Raw genomic sequence first — 16,227 nt, forward strand, 5'->3', positions numbered from 1 at the left:
ACATCAAAGATGATCTGCTCTGTTCGGAAGTTGTTGGCTTGGCCGAAAGTCACGGGCAACGTAATCTTGCCCAATGGTCTGGACATGGATTGGGGAGTAATTCCATGAAAGGGTTGATCGGTTGGTGTCAACTCGCTTTGTGGAATTCCCATTGCGTCCAAAGTGTTGGCGAAAAGAAGGTTGATTGAGCTGCCACCATCGATGAGAACCCGTGCGACCTTGATGTTCCGAATAGTGGGTTCGACCACGATCGGATATCGTCCTAGGATGACGGCGGTCTTGGGGTGGTCTTCTTCCAAGAACTCTATCCTCTGTTCAGACCACTTCATCTTGGGTGCAGCCCCCTGCCATGTTGAACAGACTTCGCGTTCCACTTTCTTGTATTCTCACTTTGAGGAGTACGTTGTGGAACCTCCAAAGATGTGTGAAACGTGGAGGTCAGAGTCTGGATATGCTGAATCCGATTCCTGAGGAATCGCCTCCGCATCCTTTTCGACCACGCGTACTCGCTTGCCTTTTTCAAATGCAATGTGCTTCTCGAGCGATTTTTTGAAAACAAGGCAATCTTCCAAAGAATGTCTGTTCGTCTTGTGTATGGGGCACCATGCTTTCTTTGTGTCGCTACTCTGTGGGTCTGAGCACTTGGGAGGGTTCGCGTATTCTGCTGTGAGGACTTCCGCTTGAGCTTTCCTTTTCGCATTTTTGCGATTTTTCGTCTTGCTTGACTCAGGTGCGTCCGTGGCTGGTTTCTTCTCTCCCCCGGTCTCCGGCTTATCATTCTTGCGTCTTAGCGCGTCATCTGCGTGGGCGCATCGCTCAACAATTTCGAACAATCTCCGAGTAGTTGTAATGCGTCTTGTCGCCAACTCCTGGGTAGTATAGCGATCTCTGACACCGGATTTGAAGGCGCGAATTACAGAAGCGTTGGTGATTTCGGGGATTGTATTTCTGCACTCGTTGAAGCGCCGAACATATTCCCTCAAGGATTCACCCGAGTTCTGTGTCAACGCATGCAGGTCGTCTTCGATCGCGTGGCGCTTGTAGGTTCCTTGGAAGTTGGCGACGAACTGCTGCCACAGGTTTGCCCACGAAGTGATTGAGTAGGGCGGGAGATGCATCAGCCATGAACGTGCAGATCCTTTTAACGCAGTTGGCAAATAATTCGCCAATGCGTTGTCGTCTGCCCTGGCAGCGTAGAGTACTGTGGAGTAGACTTGAAGGAACTCTTCTGGGTCGGTGCTATCATCGTACTTCTCTATTGCTCCGGGTCGGAATCTCTCAGGCCATCGGACATCACGCAGGGAACGACTGAAAGCTCTACACCCAACGCTAGGGGCGGTGGGTTGTCGCGATCGTGTGTCCTTCATGGATATCTGTCTGATGATGAAGAAGACGAGGATGATGACGATGACGATGGGTCGCTTGGTTCCGGCGTACGATTACGAGGATGTCGGCCTGGATCTCGAGAATCCTGTCGTCGTCTCCCGCTGTTGTCTCGACGCCGGTCTCCATCATCGTCGTTATTATATCGACGTCCTTGACCAGTATCGCCTGGCACTCGCCGTTCGCGATCGTTGTGATCGTGGCGGTCGTAGCGATTATCACGGTCTCGGTCTTCGTTTGAGCGGTCTCCTCGATCTTCGTTATTATGGCACCATGAAGAGACATGACGCCGGGAGCGATTCTCGTTGTCTCGTGTGCGTCGTGCCTCTCGGCGGCCGTTGAGGTGATCTCGGAGATCGCCAGTGCCACGAGGTGGTGGGGTGGCTTGATGAGGTGATTCCCTCCGTTCAGGATCTTCTCCATTGGCATCGCCAATTTGTGGCTGCTCCGGGTGCGCTGTGGCGGCGGCCTCTTCGAACGCGTTACTGAGGTTGGTCACTGATTCCCGTAGTCGTTCTGTCTAACGTGCAAGATCGTCGTTCAGAACAGGATCGTAGGGGGTTTCCCTTAGTATAGCGTTGACGGCTCTGATGTGCTGGGCCGGAGTGGCCAATTGATTCTCCGTTTCTGCATTGGTGCGCGCTGACGTGTCGACATCATCGATAGCCAATACTTCCCGCGGCGTGCTCGTTGTCGATGATCCATAGACTTCGAGAAGGTGCAAGACTGATGGTTCGTGAGGATCGACATTGATTACCCCCACAAATCGATCTGAAGTTGGCGTCGCTCCTTGTTCCTTGTCTTTATCCCTGATGGGGATGTGTGACTGTTGGACCTTAGGAGATGGCGCTTTCATGGCGCTAAGAAAGACCTTGCAGCTTGAGAGGTCGTGATTCTTTGTCTTGTGAATAGGACAATAGACATCACGAGTTGGAGAAATACGCTAAATTCCACGCTCTTTGCAGGCGCGAATTTCAGCGTGGACGTTGAGGAAAACCCAGCAGGCTTGCAAAGTGTGTTTCCTGGTTTTGTGGATAGGACACCAGGACCTTGTCGCTTCGGAAGTCATCTTAGTCGGCTCGCGGTTCATGTCGGAGCGACAAGGTTTGGCCGCATTAGAATCCTTTTCGAGTTCGGATGTCGTCGATGCTCCGTTCTCCGCCTTGGCGGGAGGATCCTTCGACATGGAGTCGTCTTGGTTTGTAGCCACTGCGTTCTCGTTTCCGGTCATTGGCGGACCAGTTGAGATCGGCATTGTGGTGTAAACCGGGAAGACGATTTCGCCGACTTGAGTCCACACCAACATCGTTGAAGCAGGGAATACTTGGCTGAGGTTGGTGTTGACGCTGTTGTCGACGAGGCTGGATGACATAGTAGCAGAACCTTGAGTACTAAGTGCCCCTACCTGGCACGCCACTGTCGACGGGTGATACCCGTAGACCGGATACAGAGGGTATTGGGGTACGTTGGTACAAGGATCTACGTAATGCGACATCAAGCAGACAAAAGACAAAGATTATACTGGTTCAGGCCTCTTGATAGGTAATAGCCCTAATCTAGTTGATATGGGATTATATGATGGAAAACACAGGTTACAAAGGGAACGGTGGAACTTGACGAATCCGGCGAGATCATGGTCGAGTTGGTTCGACTAGATCCCCGGTGATTTGGCTTCTTGCAGGCTCCGACTTCGTAGGCTGTGTGGGTTGTGTTGGCTCTGAGATTCGATGCCTCAGGTCCTCCCCGGTGGTCCCTTTTATATCACAGGTTAGGCGATTTCCAAGTAGAACTCGGAAACATCAAACCTTATACGATACATTGACGACCCAGTCTTGTTCGAGTAGGACTCTTTCCATTTGTAAACTCCGTGAGAGGTTTCCTTAATATATGCGGAGAGTATCCGTATATGCGAGGGTATACCATATCGATATGGGACATATATCAAAGGGTAAAGGGTATACCTAACCCGTAACCCTGACAATAGTGACATTCACTACTTTGGAAACTAAATTATACCAATCTTGCAAATTTCTTCCAGTTATTGCTGGTTTGTCTGAATTTTTCTTGGTTCTCTGTTTGTCCTCTCTTCTACTCGTGGCATGATTGGCGAGGATCTAGAACAACATAGGGTGGCTATGGTTGTGATGATGGATGCGATGGAGAAATTTTTTTTATCAAATTTGATTGTAATTTTCTTTTTTGGCATGGTTTTTTACACTGGTTTTTGTTTTCCTTAATATAAGTCAAATATAAGACGTCCCGTCTTCGTTAAAAAAGAAAGTATACTCATATAAAAGTGGGTAGTTCATGAGTTATATGTAATCATAAATGATTCGGTCATGTTGAATACTTTAGAATCCCATCGCTTGCCAATCAACTTATAAGTCACCACAGAAATTTCAACTTTAAAACTTAATTTTGGAGTTCTTTTAATTCATTTGAATTTATTTTATAACACTGCCCTTTAAATTGCTAAGGACACAAATATGAAAAGGTTTACTTTTTGTAATTGGAAAGCCCATTACGGCTTATAATCATTTTAAGCTCACTAGCTTGCCTACATATTTGATGGTGTGTGGCATCTTTGTGTTTAAATATATTGTCTTTTCAATTGCAAGACACAATTTACTGCATCGGTATATGGTCCTAGGCTTGTTTTCGTGGCCCTGGGCGTTCATGTGATACATATGCGCATGTAACTGTTAATGACAATATATTTGTGAACGTTACGTCCCTCCGATTGTGACTCTATTTCTTGAGTTTTTATGTCCATCGACTGTCCATTTTATTTAAATTTTTTTATTACTATTTTTATTGTAATTACTCTAGATGATAAAATCTATGCATTACATTTTCTTAATTTTTTCATAATTTCTTTAACTAAAACGGACGGTCAAACGTTGGAGACAAGATAAAGTATAGGTATGCATGTGCTAGGTATTTGATGCCTTAATAATATGCATGTTAGAAGGACGCATATGCATGTTTTTGTGTGAGCATGGTGCGGGAGTTCGGGTGAATCAGAGTATGCTGAAAATGGAGTATACGCTACCTCCGACCATTGAGGTTCGTAGATTAGACTATACTCGTGCTCTTTTTAGGACGGAGGTAGTATTTCAAAACTGAGCGGCTCAGTTGATTGTTGTGGACCCATCAAGAGGGACGCTGGTTGCTAAGGCTGTGGTCGGTAGCCTTGTTCCCAACACTAACAGTGCATACGAAAAACAAAACGGTCTATTAGCGCATAATTAATTAAGCATTAGCTAATTTTTTTTAAAAAATAAATTAATTTGATTTTTTTAAACAACTTTCGTATAGGAACTTTTTTTAAAAAAACACACCATTTAGCAGTTTAAAAAGCATGCGCGTGGAAAACGAGGGAAAGGGGTTGGTAACAGGGATGCGAACACAGCCTAAGTGATAAGTGCTGAATGGACTAGCTGTGTTCATTCCCATGGGTTACCAACACATCTCCCTCGTTTTCTACGTGCACGTTTTTCAAACTACTAAACGGTGTATGTCTTGTAAAATATTTATATAGTAAAGTTACTTTAAAAAGTCATATTAATTCATTTTCAAGTTTTTTATAGCTAATACTTAGTTAATTATGTGTTAATCTATCGCTCTGTTTTCCATGCGGAGGGGAGGGGTTCCCAACCCCTCCAAAAGAACACAGCCAGAAGGAAACGCGCGGTGACACGCCGCGCACGCGACAAATTCTATTAAACAAAAATTAGTTGCTATATTGATTTAACCTAAAAAGGTAACATAACCTAAAAAAACTAAAAAAGGTAACATCACGTAGGATGTACATAACTGGATATTTTTTTCATATGACGTCAAATTCAAAACAGGAATCCTCGTCAGAAGTATTGTGTGTGCACCAAAACAGGTTAATCAAAAACATTATATAAATAAGTTCATATTTATATCGTCGAGGCCGTAGTAGACGACGAGGCCTCCTTGCTGTGTTGGTGGAGCTGGTTGACCATGAAGACGGTGAGGTGTTCGGGTGGTGTCGACGGAGAGTATTACATCGTCGATGTAGCATATCATTTAGTAGCCGTAGTGGAAGTAATCATGGTAGTCGGTGTAGCCGCTCGAGGTGATGCGATGATGCGGTTTCTTCACTATATTTCGCTGCGTATGACGTGTGCTTTGCTTGGTTTGTGCATGGTCCTATAGCATGGTGAGGCATGTCTTCTGGTTGGTCGGCCAGGTTGTCACAGTGTATGCTTGTTGAATGTAGTTTGCTTGCCTGCATGTGCGATTTCGGTGAGCTTCTCAGTGGTTGGCCACGGTGCACGCTTATTAACTACTAGAAAAAGCATTTTTTGCAGAGGTAGATTTTTTTCCCAAGCAGACATGACCCTCGGAGTCAAATGGCCACCTACAAAATGTGGCGTGGAATATAAATAGTTCTCAGCTCTCAGCTCTCCTCTCCCTCAGCCCTCAGCGCTGCTCTCCCTCAACTCCCTCAGTGACAGTAGGCGTTCAGCGGCGAGGGTGGCGTGAACCGGCGACACGGGATCCGCAACGGCGAGGTGCGGGGACGGCGATGGCGATGACCGGGGTTGGCGACGGCGACGCTCGGGGGTGGCGGCATCCACACCCGGCGCGGCTCCCCTCCCCTCCCCTCCCTCACAAATCTGGCCGAAGGAGGGAAGGGGGAGGCGAGGTGGCGGCGATTCCCCTCTCTCCCAGATCCGGTCAAAGGGAGGCTGGGGGAGGCCGGTGGCGGCAACGCGGTCCTCCCAAATCTGGTCGGAGAGGGGGAGGGCGGTGGCGGCGGTTCCTCTCCCTCCCAGATCTGGCTGGAGGGAGGGGGAGGGAGGAAGACGACTCGAAAGCTAGGCTGGATGGGTCGATTGGGCCGGTCCGGGCGAGGGGAGGCGGCCCATGGGGAGGTGGGAGGGAAAGGTGAGGAGGAAAGAGAGGGCAGCAGGGCTGGGCCGAGAGGGGGAGAGATGGGCCGGAAGCGGCCTAGGAGGAGAGGATTTTCTTGTATAAAAACTTTGAGAAAGGTTATTGTTGCATTAAAATTGTTTAGAGTGCTCTGAAAATCTTAACTAATTAAAAGACTCGTAACTTTCCTATCATCCGTGCTTTCGTCTGTAAAGCCATACGTCCTAATCCGATTTTGTTAGCAATGGAAGAAATTGCAAAAAAAACAGAGAGAGAAATCCAATAAACCACCCACGGATTCACAGCCGATTCATCGGGAAATCAAAAAGAGGAAAAAACTGCAAAAAAAAAATCTCTTAAAATATTCATCACAAAAAGACGAGGGGAGGGAGATGGAGGAGCCCTTCGGTGGCCACCACCGCCACTAGCTTGTCGTCATCGCGTCCGCCACTGCAGTGCCTGCTCCAACCGCCGCCTACTCTTTCACCCAACACTGGAAGAGAGGATGGAGGAGGAGGTCGTCGCCGTTGTCGGGGAAGGGGGCCGCCGTAACGAGGAGAGGAGGATGGGGTGGAGGTGGTGGCCGAATGGAGCAGCCCCCCCTCCGATTCGCCCACCATCTTCATCTCCACCTCCCGCGCAGACTCTGAGAGAAGCGCCCGCAGCGGCAGCGGTGGAGGAGGTCGTTGCATGAGGGACAGAATAAAGGGGAGGCGAGTGGAGCGTCGAAGATGCCGGTGACGCCGAATCCGCCCGCGTGAAGTTGACGTCGTTGTCGAATCCACCCATGGGAAGCCACGGGAGGGCGCCGCCATTGCCGCTGCTCGCGGTGGGGGAGGACGTCGCCGCTGCTGTCCGCGGTTGGGGAGGGTGCCGCCGTAGCAGCTCGGGGAGGCCGTAGCCGACGCCGCTGCTCGGTGGGAAGGGGTCTGCCGTCGCGGCCATCTGGAATCGCCACCGCCGCCGTAGTCACTTTGTGTATGTGAGAGAGAGAACGGGGATCGGTGTTTCAGTGGAAATGTATTTAGGGTTAGGGATTTGGCTGCCCGGTATTTATATTGGTCAGGGATCAATCAAGACCGTCCATTAGATCGGACGGCCCCGGCTTCTCCCTTGTCGGGCCATCGCACTATTGTGTCGTAGGCCCTCCGGACCTTCCATTCTAATTGAGAGATGAGTGAATAATTCAAGTCATCAAACAAACAAAATGAAATATCCGACACTTCGAGAAAAGAATATTGGAGACATTGCTGGACCTCCTGCCAGTCAACTTTAGCCTGAGATGTGCCTGTCAAACCACTCGAAGGTGGTCACCAGATGTGTTACACATTCAGGAGACTTGACAAAATGGCTAGAGATCTACATTTCAAATATTTTTAATTCATACTCATGTCAATCTAGTTCCCAGAATGTGCACTAGATTTACACTTTCATCTTAAACATGGCAATACATAGCAAAATACATTTAAAACGAAAATGATCTAAAATTTACAACTACTTTATAGATACGAGGGCTGACCGGTCAAATATAAATATATCAGAGAACAGTAGAAGCTTGACTACCCAAACACAAGCACACTAACTAGGGGTTCACCACATTAAGTTCAAGTCCTAGAAGAAGCAGTCGAATACCCGCATAACTCAAAAGACTAAGTCTACAACCTGCAAGCAAATAGTTAATCCAATAGCAAGAGTCAGTACTAGCAAGCACCAAGACAAGCCTAACACTCTACATGTAAGGCATATAATCAAGGAAGACATAATAGGGTTCATTTTAGCATAAAGCAAGTTTTATTTGCATAAAATATTTTCAAATCAGATTTGCTTTCAAATAAATTTTGGCAAGCTAGTATTTAGCATATGGGCAGCAAAGTAGGCATTAATCATGTATAAATATGCACCTCATTGCCATCCATGGCAGCAAGGAGATCATTCTCAAATCTCAACATAATTTGAAGGTAAATTTCAGCATTTAGAAGACTAAACACAAGTCTATACTCAATACATATCGACACGCCAGTCATGACCGTGAGCACGGCTAATCGATTAGTTTTTACATAAGTACCCGATTTATTACCCACAACAAAGTTTTTCCAAAATTCATGATTTTGCCTTACACCAGCACGATATGTGTTACTCCATCCTAAGGCATACACGTTATATGACCAAGAACCGTTAAGTGGCGAGCCCACGCCTTAAACTTAACGCCGTGGTGGTGAACATCGAATGGACCCCATCACGTGGTACAATACAGTTGTATTGGACGGACTGAGTCACCTAAACTACCACAATTATTGACTAATCCCTCACTACTACAAAAACCTTCATAGGGACCAGCCTTATAGGTGTCGGTTCATTTAAAACCAACACTTAAAAAAATAAAGAACTGACACCTTTAATAAGTATAGGTGCCGGTTTATTAGTAAAAACCGGTAATAATACTATAGGTACCGGTTTTTTTAAGAGAACCGGCACCTATAATATATTGTAGGTGCCGGTTAATTAAAAAACCAAGACCTATAATATATTATAGGTACCGGTTCTGTAAAAAACCAGCACCTATACCAAATCGAGCTGACTTAGGCGAGCTGAGCCGATCGACCTCGCCTATCCACACGCGTGTCGCTCCTTATCCTTATCCACGCACGCACTCTCCTCCACCGCGCTGCCCTCCCTTCCCCCTCGGCTCTTCCGCTGCGCTCTCCCCCTTTGCCCCTTCCTCCGCCTGGCCCTCTCCTCCCCCTCCCCACTCTCCTCCTCCTTCGATCCGCCACCCTCCCCTCCCTCTACTCCGCCCCCTCCCAGCCGGCAAGCAGCGTCGCCCGCGACGGGCGGCCTCCCCACCGGCGGCGACCTCAGCGCGGAGAGGGATGGGTGCGGCGACCTCGACACGGAAAGGGATCCTGCGGCCGGCGGCGACCTCGAGCGGAGAGGGACCCGACCTCGAGCGGAGAGGGACCCGGCGACGCGTGGGAAGGGACCCCGTCGGTGACCTTGGTGGATTGAGGAGTAAGTTTGTGCATCTTGCTTGTGTTCTTGATCTGTGATGGGAACTATTGTTGGTTGTTGTTGATGATTTGTGATGGGAACTATTATTGTTTGTTATTGATGATTTGTGATAGAGATTGTTGTTGTTCATATATGTGATTGATGATGGATTGGATTAGGGATTGCTTGAATGGGGATTATTGTTGTTCATGCTTGATTTGTGATATGTGAAAGCATGCTTGAATAGGGAATAGGGATTATTGATGCGCATCGGCTCGGCTTGGAGCCGGCTTGTTTTTTTAATCCGGGAGACCACATAGGTGCCGGTTCTATGACCAGCACCTGACACTAGGTCATTGGTGCCGACCAATTGGTGCCGGCTGGGAAACCAGCGCCTGCCGGTTCCCAACCGGCACCTATAGAGGTTTCTGTACTAGTGCCTACACACCGGTCTACCAGGATGTAAGGCTAAACCACAAATAGTTTACTAAGCTAGGGCCACCCCATAAATAGCACATGTGGTTGGACTGTATTCGTAATGAACTGATATTGAGTGAAATCCTTAGATCGGTTTGGACACACTCTCCCCCTATCGGTACACAACTAATCACCATATATGTACCACTTGAGGCCCAAACCTGAGACATGAGTTATACTCGAGCAGCACTTTTGGACAAACAAATTAAGATGCTCTAGCAGCTGAATTTTTATAAAAATAAAGAAGCATCAGGTTCCACCCTTGAGCTCCTAGTCTCCCACGTTCTGTATAGCTCATAGCATGCAACATGAATAATCAGTTAAATTTGAGGCAGCGGTACCTTATACATGCACGCAACGAAATTGGACTGGTTCATAGATTTCTTCGGCAGCATTAAGGGGGTGTTTAGATGGGGCTAAAACTTTTTTTAGTCCATGTCATATCGGATGTTTGGACGCTAATTTGGAGTATTAAACATAGACTAATAAAAAAACTAATTTCATAAATAAGAGCTCATATGCTAGACGAATTTTTTAAGCCTAGTTAATCTATAATTATGAAAAGTTTACTGTAGCATCACATTGTCAAATCACGACGTAATTAGACTCAAAAGATTCGTCTCGCAAATTAGTCCAAGGTTATGGAATGAGTTTTATAATTAGTGTATGTTTAATATTCCAAATTAGTGACCAAACATCCGATGTGACAGGAACTTGGAATAAGTCCATGTTTCCCAAACAGGCCATAAGTCGAACACATTAGTAACACCACAACACCTCAACACTGCAGCAGGATCTAGCCGATCAGGATTGCGAGGTACACTATTCACACTATTCTCGTAAATACAAGAAAGGAAATGTTCTGCTCTTCTGTTTTAAATACATGGGCAATTCAAGGCAGCATCAATCAAATTCGCACATCGCTGCAGGTGGTGCGGGTCCAGGGAATAGGTGAGGAGCGAGGCGAACCTGAGGATCAAGAACGGACCACGAGGTTGACCATCGCTGTCAGAAGATGCCGACGGCGAATCGACGACTCAAGTGGGGTTTTCTGGTATCGCAACGGGCCGGCGGTCATGGAGGAACAGCGGCACCCGGCACTTAAGTTGGCGATGTGGGGATGGGAAACGGATTTGATGGGTCATCGTGTGACCACCGCACGATGACGACGATGACGACGCAGATTGGGAATGGACGAGATAACGGAGAGGCGTCACCCTTGACACGATGCCCTTGATATGACGCGGGGAGGCGGCGATCTGCTGGCGGAAGAACAACGGTGGTCGGTGCCTAAGATGTCGACTTGGTGGGGATGGGAATCGGCACGATGGCGGTGGTGCTTGAGGGTGGAAGCGGCGGCGGGTCAGGGAGGCACGGCGAGGAGGAGGAGGAGCGGCTAGGGTTTCCACTGCTGCATCCTCTGTTTCTGTAGATGGAGGCGGTAGCGTTTTGGGGAGAACGATGGGGGCGGGAGGCGAGGAGACAGGCGGAGGTAGGTGCCGCAGGCGGTGCAGGGCGGCGCTGATGGTGGGGCACGACCGTGATGAGCGTCGACGGTAGGTGATGCGGGGTGGAGTGCGAGGTGGAGAAACGCGGGGATGGGGATGTGGGGCGGCAGATTGGATAGCGGTGGAGGTGGATATGATGACAGCGCTCGATCCAACGATAGGCACGGCAAAGGGGATTTGACGACGATGGAGGACGAGGGATTGGTGGCGGTGATCTAGGAGGAGGTGCGGGACGGGAGAGAGGTGTGGTGCCGCGGTGGATTGCGGAGGCGGAGGGGATTCGTGATGTGGAGGATGAGTCGTGGCAAAGGGGGCGGGGGTTGGCGCGAGCTTGTTTTTTTTTCACTGAATGCGGATCGCCATCCATAGAAATCGCGCGTGGGTGGTGTGGAGGAGGAGCGTGTCGCTATGAAGCGTGTCTATGTATCTTTCTATGTTGGATCGCACGTCTACGTTGACTTCACCATCACCACTACGGATTTTTTAAGTAGTAGAGATTTGCTTAACTCGTAATATGTAATTAGCTAGGTTTATCAATTTAATGTTTAGAGATATATTTAGACAGAAGATGCCATATTTTATTTCACTGGGATGAAGTTCACTTCTTGGTAGTTACATAGAGACTTGGTTCACTCCATTTGGACTAAAGATAAATTTTATATAAATTTTACAAGTTGAAGTGTATACTAAGTTGTTTATTCTTTATGTAAATACTTAGGGACTTTTCATATACTGTAAGTGCATGTTTTTATTTTATATCATTGAAGTGCATAATTTTTTTGATTCTACAGAAATTGAGTTTACTCAAAAAGGAGTTAAGATGAATTTTATATAAACTTCTAAAGTTCAGCCTACATAAAACTAATTATTTTGAAGATATTAGTTTTAAGAGATATTCGGCAAAAAGTAAGTATATGTTTTTATTTCACTTTACCAGAAAGTGTAAGTTGGTGAATCTGTAGAATGTGAATTTACCCCAAAATGAGTTGAAATGAATTTTGGAAGCATTTTATAAATTTGTGCATGTTTTACGTATAATTTTTGTTAGATGAATTTTAGAGGAAAAGTTTGTACTGTGAGTGCAAGTTTTTATAACATAACATTAAAGCTCATAATTTGGTGGGTTCACAGAAATTTGTTTCACCTCAAAATGAGCTAAAACGGATTTTACATGTATTTTACAAGTTTGTGCATTTTTCTGTTAAACATGGAATATTAGTTTGAGTATTTTTCTTAACATTTTCCAGATTTTCAAGGAATGGGGTCCACATGTCAGTATCTGCCAATATGCAAAAAGGCCCCTAGGGTTTAAGGTAATAGATCCCGAGGTCCTAACAAGTGTATATAACAGTTTTTTTATGAGCCCTGACGTTTTACCATATTTATAAATAAATGCGGGTCCCGAATGTAAGTGATTGAGAAGTTTACACTTAGAATCCTATAGCTGTTTAAATTCTCAAAACAGGCCCCCGTCTTCTTCTCCATACGATGAGCAGCAGAGAAGCCATGGGCGGCACCTCTGCTCACCAGTGTCGGCAACAAACGGTGACTCCGTTGAAGGTGTGATCAAAATACAAAATGAAGGGCATGCTATTGCGATTCCATTCCTATACGTTTCTTAGATAGCGGACATCGGAGTAGCGCTGGTGGCGAGTCCGAGTGGAGGATGTTTTCGGGTGGTGGTGCATGTCGTGCTAAAGACTGGATGTACCCAAAGGGATGCATGCATGTATATTCTATAGGCTGCAGGGTGCTCACCGAGATGGTAGACAAGGCTAGGGGTGCCTGCAGAGCCGCAGCAACGGCGAAGCTCCATGGCAGCATGGCACAACTTCAGGGTTGACATCGGCTGCTCTATCTGTAAGAGGAGTCACTAATACGGTGCATGCAAGAGATCAAAAGCTATCTAGGGAGGCCATGCATGCACGGAATTTAACTGACGCTCACCGGAGAGAATGGAATCGATGATGGAAGAGAAGACGATGTCGATCTCCAAGATCGTTGGGCCATTCGATGGGTTTCTTGGGGGTAAATGGAGAGGAGGTCGAGGTGAAGCTAGTGGCGCGGTGGCTCGGTCCGGCTTGGTCTAGATGGATGGCGATGGCGACGATGCCATCACGACGGCGGCGTCCAGTGCGCACTCCGGAACAGCGATGGTGAGATCCACGTTCCAAAACATTCTCTGCATGAAATCGATTGAGCTTAGAGAGGATGGAACCGGCATTGAGAGGAGGTGATGGAACGCTAGAGAAGAGGAAACGATCGCGGCTTAGTGGCGCTGGAGGCGGTCGTCGTCTTCACGGCCGGCGGCGAGGTTGAGATGGAAAAGGAGAGCTCGGTTTCTTCAGCTCAGGGTTGGTGAGTGATGTGTGGCGATGCAGCTGGGAGGAGGAGAAGGCTAGAGATGTAGAGCTAGGCGTCGACACGTCTCGGCCACGCGTCAAGCGCCGTCCAGAGCGTGGTCGGCGCTCTCGGTCTCACTCTCGGCTGTAACTGTGTTGGATGGAAGAGAAATAGAAATGGACAGATAAGAAGTGATTCGGAGAGGCTTTCATGTGGGTCCAGGGTGATATAGGCTAGGTGGGTGACAGTGGTATGGGTAGAGATTGAATAAGACTTGATTTTCAGAGATTTTCAGTAATTTTTCAGGATTATTTCTCTCTCTCATACTTTATAACTCTATAGTTTATTTTGTGGCCAGGAAAAATTAGTGTGGATTTTTGTGATGAAAGAAGGAGATACCTAGATTCCATTTTCTTTAGTTGCACTGAAAAATTATTTGTAGTTTGCTTTCAGAAAATTGGAGAAGATGGGCTTGATAGAACTTTGTTTATATTTTTAGGAGATCTAAAAGAGTAGATAAATTCTGGAAAAATTATATTTATTTAAGATAATGATCTAGTATTTGAATAAGTTATTTTGCTTATACACTTCTATACAGTTTAAGGCACATTTTGGTGACGGTAGGCTTTAGCTGTTTAAGAATTAACCTACTATTTAACTGGTTTGACTGATTTATTTGAGGTATCAAATTTAGTTATTAAATTATCACAGTCAGATGTATGTGTTGTGCAGAGTCTACATGAATTATTTCCATGATTTTATCCTGCACGAATTATTTTAGATAATTAGCAAGACTTATTTCTATATATATGTTTCCTCCTCATAAATGCATCTAATTATTTATAAAAATTATATTTTGACTCTCTTGACCTGAGGTGATATTATTTAACCTCATTTTCATGTCTTTATAATTATTTCTTAAGAGTGATTATAGGTTTGCTTAGTGAAATTTTATCTTTTATTTATACTCATGAGACCTAATATGCAATGCCAACCAAAAATCCAAATGCACGAAGAGGACTCAAGTCAAAACATGTTTTATGCGAGTACACGCTTTCACTTTGTGTTTGCATCTTTGTCCTATATTAAAGATAAAAAAAGTTTTAATTTGTCCTCAAATTTTATTTAGGTTCAAGTTAGATTGACCACACCTAGATTAAAAATGAAATTTTTTAGCTCTCAAGAATGGAAAATTTAACTTCCAACTATTTTGACAAGAAATTCTTAAGGTCTAGAATTCGGGTATGTTACATATTGGGTCGTCGCACTATTGGGCCGCCAAATGGGCCACACGTGCCTAGCAGAAAATGCCACACATTTGGGCCAGGCTAAAATCAGTGTTTTTTCTCTCTCAGTAATTTTAAGTATTTTTCTATTTTCAGAAATAGTATTAGTACCATTTTATTGTTTATGACTGCTTATTAATTTAATTCTAGCTAAATTGAACCAATGAGAAATTTGGCTAGATGTTTCTCATTATATGGATTTATTTTCCGACCAATGTTGATTATAAATTTGTATACATTTCATTTATGTTCATGATTCTTAATTATTTACGCCCAATAGGCAATTGTGATGTAATTCAGGAATTATTTATGTTTAACTATGTAATTAATTAAGACAACACAATTTATAATTATTTATGTACATCCACGAGCTTCAAGTACATATAGGATTAATCATTCAGTCACACTATAATTTTGGTTGATTAGAACTAATCAGATGAGATGGATTTACTTATTCAAAGGGGGTAGCAAAAACTCTTAGTTAGGCAGCCTCCCCACCAGACTAAAACCATCAAATCCCGTTGGAATCTATCAAATTAGACTCAACTCCTATCGATTTGGTAACCCGTCAAATTAGACTCGATTTTAGGGATTTGGGATTCCGAAAGTGTTAACATGATTTGGATTTAGTATTTTCCGTTGCAACGCATGGTCACTTTTTCTAGCTAAAGGGAGTCAACAAAAAATGTAAATATTTATTTGTCATGATATAGAATTTAAATTTAGACTAAAATTAAATAATATTAATTATTTGTTAATTATATATGGACTATATTCGTCTTCCAATATTATTTTTTAATTCTGAATTTTCATTATTTCTAATGTATTTCTATATGGATTCTAAACTCTTCTTTCAATTTTTTTTATTTTGAATTTCAATTCTTTTTCTAAATTGTATTACTATATGCATTGTAGCCTCTTTTGGAGAATATTCAAGACCCATCTAATATTATTTATTTTATAATTTATAATTTCTGTTATTTATAAATTTTATTTCTATATGTACTCTACACTAATCTTTCAATATTCTTTATTTTATTACTTCCAATTTTCATTTCTTTTTCTAAATTGTATTCAACAAAAATTTTAAAAATAGGAATACTTTGTATTAAGACAGATTAATCTATCCAGTTTAGGTAATTTTTTTTCTTGCAAAGATTTATTTTATGCAGGTGTCCGATTGGACACTACACATATATAACGCGATCTTTTTAAAAAAATGAAAGAGAACTTGTCTTCAATGAGTTATCCTTTTTTTTATTTTACTCCAATTAATATGAGAATTTCTAGACCATAAGAGCTAACGCGGATGTTCCTTTTTCTATTATTTTACTAAG

At 44.6% G+C, this 16,227-nt stretch overlaps 1 long non-coding RNA gene across 1 annotated transcript; it reads left to right on the forward strand.

Annotated features, from left to right (window-relative positions):
* Positions 1–8,917: 8,917 nt before the first annotated feature.
* On the forward strand, positions 8,918–12,672 carry LOC127785709 (uncharacterized). The gene is made up of 2 exons (XR_008019856.1): positions 8,918–9,297; positions 12,509–12,672. It is a non-coding gene; the product is annotated as an uncharacterized LOC127785709 (long non-coding RNA).
* Positions 12,673–16,227: the final 3,555 nt, after the last annotated feature.

Source organism: Oryza glaberrima, chromosome 10, assembly GCF_000147395.1.
Source record: "Oryza glaberrima chromosome 10, OglaRS2, whole genome shotgun sequence".
Classification (NCBI taxonomy): domain Eukaryota; kingdom Viridiplantae; phylum Streptophyta; class Magnoliopsida; order Poales; family Poaceae; genus Oryza; species Oryza glaberrima.